This window comes from Egretta garzetta, unplaced genomic scaffold (assembly GCF_000687185.1).
Source record: "Egretta garzetta isolate BGI_Z169 unplaced genomic scaffold, ASM68718v1 scaffold203, whole genome shotgun sequence".
Taxonomy (NCBI): domain Eukaryota; kingdom Metazoa; phylum Chordata; class Aves; order Pelecaniformes; family Ardeidae; genus Egretta; species Egretta garzetta.
In genome coordinates this window covers 96,031-101,012 of record NW_009259235.1, presented here as the reverse complement: position 1 = coordinate 101,012, position 4,982 = coordinate 96,031, and the positions used below count along the sequence as shown (strand labels likewise).

Sequence of the window (4,982 nt, the reverse complement as noted above, 5' to 3'; positions counted from 1 at the left end):
CATTTACTACTTTCCAGGTAGGGGAGAAGTCGTTCTTCACTACTGAAGAAACTATCTCCTGTATGTATTTCATGGGATACTTCTTAAAATATTTTTTGTCTTACAAAACTATGAATCATGTTAAAATAATAACAGATTAAAATAAATTTACTTCTTGACTAATTGTGAATTTATGGCAAAAATGAACAACATTGCGTGTTACATAACATACTTCTAAGAGTGTGATCTAAGAATGTAAGTTTACGTTTCAACTTCTTGTTACTTTATGGTCTCAGATGGCACATTCAAAACCTTATACAAACAGCTTGAGAGAGATAGTGGCAACTTATCGGAAGGAGAGTAGCATTAACACAAACTACTGAAAAGTTGCCATGGTTACAGATAAAGGTAATCCCTGTTTCTGTGAAAGTGTGTCCTTTTGTAACAGCTATATTAATCAGTCTGATTTCTGAGAGAATTGTAAGTGTACAAACTTCTGGCTCCATTTTCTTGGCAGCTAATAGCTATGCAGCTTTTTTTTAATACTGAATGGGCTGCGATTTGCATTCAAGATACTTGATTTAAGCTACAAAGAGTATTATAGATTACATGTAAATGTACTTGGAGCATGCTGGATTCAGTGGAAACTGTAGTATACTTCTTTTTTTCACTCAAGAGATACCTAATGTCAAGAAGTCCTTTTTAAAATGTCTAGGCCCTTTCTCAAGGACTCTGACTGAAGCGAATGATGTGGCCAGCTATTACTGGAGGTCTCGGTGGTACAGCTGTACAAGATACGATTCCGTGTCCTGATTTTAAAAAACAAAGCAAAACTCTTCAACCCCCAAAATCCAAAAAAACCCAACCCCAACAACAAAAAACAAACCCAAAACAACATGGCAACTGCTGAGAGTGATTGAGACCTGTTAATGGATGTGCAGCTTTATAGGCCAAGTGAGAACGGGGTGGGGGGGAGGAGGGGGCCCAATTGTCGTAATGGCTTATTCCCAACATAGAAGGAAGCAGTTGGAATTTAACATGTAGATGAACTTTAAGGTCTCAGGGTAGCGAAGCTTTGGGTGACTTGAGACAGAAGCACATTCCCCTGGAAGTTTTAGCAGCTGTCTGGTGTGTCTGTACTGCTGTCCAGACAACTAACCAGTTCTCCCTGATGAAGACCCAGTATTTACCACGTGCACCTTTTTGTTGTTTCCAGATTTGATTATTGCAGTGCAGCAGTACATCTTGGATTGAAAGCAGCAAGAGAAATCTCAAAGTTCTTCAAGATTACTGAAATCTCATCAGTCTGGTATGTGGCTCTCTCTGGACTCCTGGAATAGCAAGTTGAATTCTTTGTATGTGAGGGCCTCCTTAGTTACTCTTAAGGATACTGAAGTTTCTAGGACCTTGGCTTTTCATCAGCAACTTCATTTTCAGAAAGTAATATGCTACTAAGAACTGTGCAACTATGTATTGCTGGGGTTGTGTAGAAGATTGTTTTTGATAGTGGTGTTTGTAGCAGGACAATGAACCTTCAGTCAATATACACTCTGAACTTATTTTCATCTTGTCTATCCTGCCTGGAATTTCCAGGCACTTTTGCAGACTTTTAAAACTAAAGTCAGGTTGGAAAGGAGCTATTGCTAATTGACTTTCTAGAGACTGCACACAGATATATTGAAGAATGTATAAGAATATGAAAAGGAATGTTTCTTTCATTGCACAGGGAATTTTTCTTCTCCTCCCCGCCCCGGTCCTTAAGTAGATGTGGCCCTCATGAAGTTTATGTTGTTTAGGTTTGATAAAAAATGATTACTAGTGTCTCAAAATAGTCTCTCATGCCAAAGTTCTGAAATTCCTATACTAATGTACTTTTAAAATTGACATATTTGCAATAATATCTTAAACAACAAGGTTATGAGAACTATTGTTTACAAACAGGATTGTAGTATCTGAGGGTGAGAAAGGAATGGGAAGCTAAATGTTGCTTTTAAAGCTCTCTCTAATAAAAAAGCTGAAAGATAGAGCTATAATTCTTTAATAAAGAAAAAATTCAACACATGCTGTAGTGCTGACATAATTGACAATAGGAGGGTAAAGTCCTTTACTACAATGCAAGTTCAGTATGTGTACACAGCAGTTCAGTTGCTTTGCTACTTATTAATGTGTACAGAATCCAGGAGGCATAATGTATTCAAGACTGTGAAAAACAGGTGCAAAATTGTGAAGAAAACTCATGTGATTCACCCTGATCTGTTGGGAGCTGGGCAGTGAGTAACCATCTCTTCATCTAATCCCCGAACAGCCATACATGCAGCTTTTGATCGCTACTATTCTGGTCTCTGTTTGAACTGGTGACTTAAAGATGAAAGGCTCTGTTCTTGATCTCTTGAGCTGTCAAGTCCTCCGAACTTGCTGTCTTCTGTATGTGTAAGATTACAGAACAAATGGGCTTTTAGCTGTTCCATGATTACAGTAGTCAAATGAGAGTCAGGTGCTTTCTCTTGTTACTGTCCTCAGTGCAAAGTTCAGTGGCAGCAAACGGAATCTTTTTTACACTGCTGTCAAAGCTTCCCTGTTTAATGTACTTGCAGCTGCAATCTGCTGTTTTGTTTTTTTCTGCATTGCTACAGATACTTTAAGAGTAGCAAAGGCATAACTTGAGCCTGGACCTTAAACTGGTGTCTCTGCATTTTCTCCAAAATGTGTTTGTGTTTACAGGAAAAACAGGTAGCTTATGTGCAGAAACTGAGCTTATAAACTAGTTTTTTTTAATGTCTAGTTTCACTAGGTCTCCTTCAGCATGGGATAATAAATTGAATAGCAACTTTTTTTTTATGTCTGGATTCCCAACATCTAGGTACAAATGTGTTTACCTATGATTTCTCATCCAGTGAGGCAGGGTCAGCTGTGAACCTAGTTTCGATACCCCACTTCACAGACTCTTTGGGCATCTTTTGTGAAGATAGAAAATTATTCTTGGGGCATTCTTAGTATGATAGTTTTGTGTTGTGTGGTTGGGTTTTTTTTTGTTTTGTTTTAAATGAGATAAGGTAATCAAGTCTAGGAGGTCACAGGGCTGAATGCAGGAGAATCTGCTTTGCCATTCCCCTTACGTGCTGGGTAAGCCATGCTCTTGCTTATCAGAAGCTGGCCAAACTTCTGCCAGATCAGTGACGCAGAGGCAGCTGGGAAGGTCTGATGAGCACTGGAGCTGGGCTGAGGGAGTGGGCCAGACTGTATGACTGGGAGGGGAAAGGTGGGGAGAGAAAGGGATGAAACTTCTCTTTTGGAGTGATAAGGAGCTGGTAGTTGCCTGTGTAACAGAAGTGTAAGCTGAAGTATAGTATGTTTGATGATAAAAATTATTTTTCGTCACTGTTGCAGTTGTGAGGTGGCTAGACTTCTGTGGTAGCATACAGAGCTGGAAAGTTTTGGGGTAATGTATTTGTTTTTTTGGTTTTTTTTCTCCCCTTTTGGAAGTACCCAAACAGTAACACTGACTTTGGGGTTGTCATGTCCTCTTCTAGCACTAGGCAGTTTGGTTGATAAGATTTGTGACTTCTGCTGTTGTTTTTATGTGCCTAAAGTTAATGCGCTCTAAATTGACGCTTTCCAAGATTGTTTACCAAGATACTTAGAGGACGCTTTACTGGTATGTTTATTTGCATGAACTGTGTTCTTGGTTTTGATTGCTTAGATAACATTTGGTCAAAAAAGTGTCACGTAAGTATGGCCTCACAGTTATCCTCAGGGGACCTGATTAACTTCGAGCAGTACTGACTCTTGCAGGGCACTGAATTCAGGTGCAAGGGTTAAGGCCTGGTTCTTTGAGCTTGTATTTTAGGTTCTGTAGGGAAGGTTATGTAAATTTTCTTAATTCTGTTCTTGTAGTGTTCCATACTTGTTAACTTAAAACTGTACGAATTGCTGCTTTTCAGTCCTATTTGGATTTGTGACATGATAGATTGCTCTAAAATAGAAAGTAACACAAAATGTGCTATTTCACTGTTTTAGAGGGATTAAATGACCTTCCTGAAGGTGTTTTTATGCTCTTTTTGGTGTATGTATCACAGCTCAAGGGAGTACTTAGCTGTAAATATTTTCCTGATGTTGAGTGGTATTTGCAGTAAAGCAGTATGCTAAACTGTCTTTGGACTTGATTAATCTGCATTAGGAGAGTTAAAACAGATACCCATTTTGTGGTGTAGGTGAAGTAGGTGAAGGCGGGCTGCTCCGGCACTGGCTAGAGGAAAGGTGGTAAGAACCCAAAAATGAGGAGGAGTTTTTCCTCTTCCTCCCCCTCCACCCCCCGCACAGTACAAAAACAACCTGAATGTGCTTACTCTGACAAGTGCTGTATCTTCCTCTAGCTTAGTATTTTTAGTTATTTTACACTAAACACATAAAAACGTTCTATATAAGGCAACCTCGCGCACCAGCTAAGTCTTGTGTAACTGTGGTGATACTTTGTGGGTGCAGGAGGGAACGCTGACTGTCTTCTGGCTCTTCCCTTGCCTTGCTTGTTTGGGATGGGGCAAGGTTTTCCTCAAGCGAGGTGGCATATCTGCAGTTGTGAAATATTTGTTAAGCCTTGTTTTGTTTTTTGTTTTTTTGCTCTTCTTGCGTGTTCCAGGCTTTTCACTTGATAGATGGGTAGGGAACTGCACTGGTGTTTACACGGAGGGGAAAGGAACACTTTTAATCTAACCGACAGGTTTTTGCCTAGTCTGAAGAGGAAGCTGTGCTGTGGGAAGCCTTGTTGATTGTCAGAACAGCATCTTGCAAATTTGTTCAGGCAAGTGAAGCCTGAATATGCACAAAAAGTTTCTGGCAGAAGCCATGGTACCCCGTGAGATGGAGACGGTCGCTTCCTGCGGAGCTCCTCTTCTGCTGACTCATCCTTTGAGTTGGCCGGAGAGCCTTTGGAACTGGGCAACCCCAGGTATTTTTAGCCGGGGTTACCCATTTGTATAGAGCGCCCGGCTTCCCGGGGTAACTCC

The 4,982-nt window shown here is 40.3% G+C and overlaps 1 protein-coding gene across 2 annotated transcripts in view; it reads left to right on the top strand.

Annotated features, from left to right (window-relative positions):
* ZFAND6 (zinc finger AN1-type containing 6) overlaps nt 1-4,982 on the top strand; it is a 36,676-nt gene continuing 31,694 nt past the window's right edge. The window contains exons 1-2 of one of the 2 annotated variants that reach the window (XM_009635862.2): nt 1-60; nt 1,196-1,288. The gene's annotated coding sequence lies outside the window, so the exon portion shown is untranslated. Of the gene's footprint in view, nt 61-1,195; nt 1,289-3,260; nt 3,419-4,982 lie in introns of those variants that run through there. The other variant, XM_035891470.1, reaches the window with a different exon arrangement.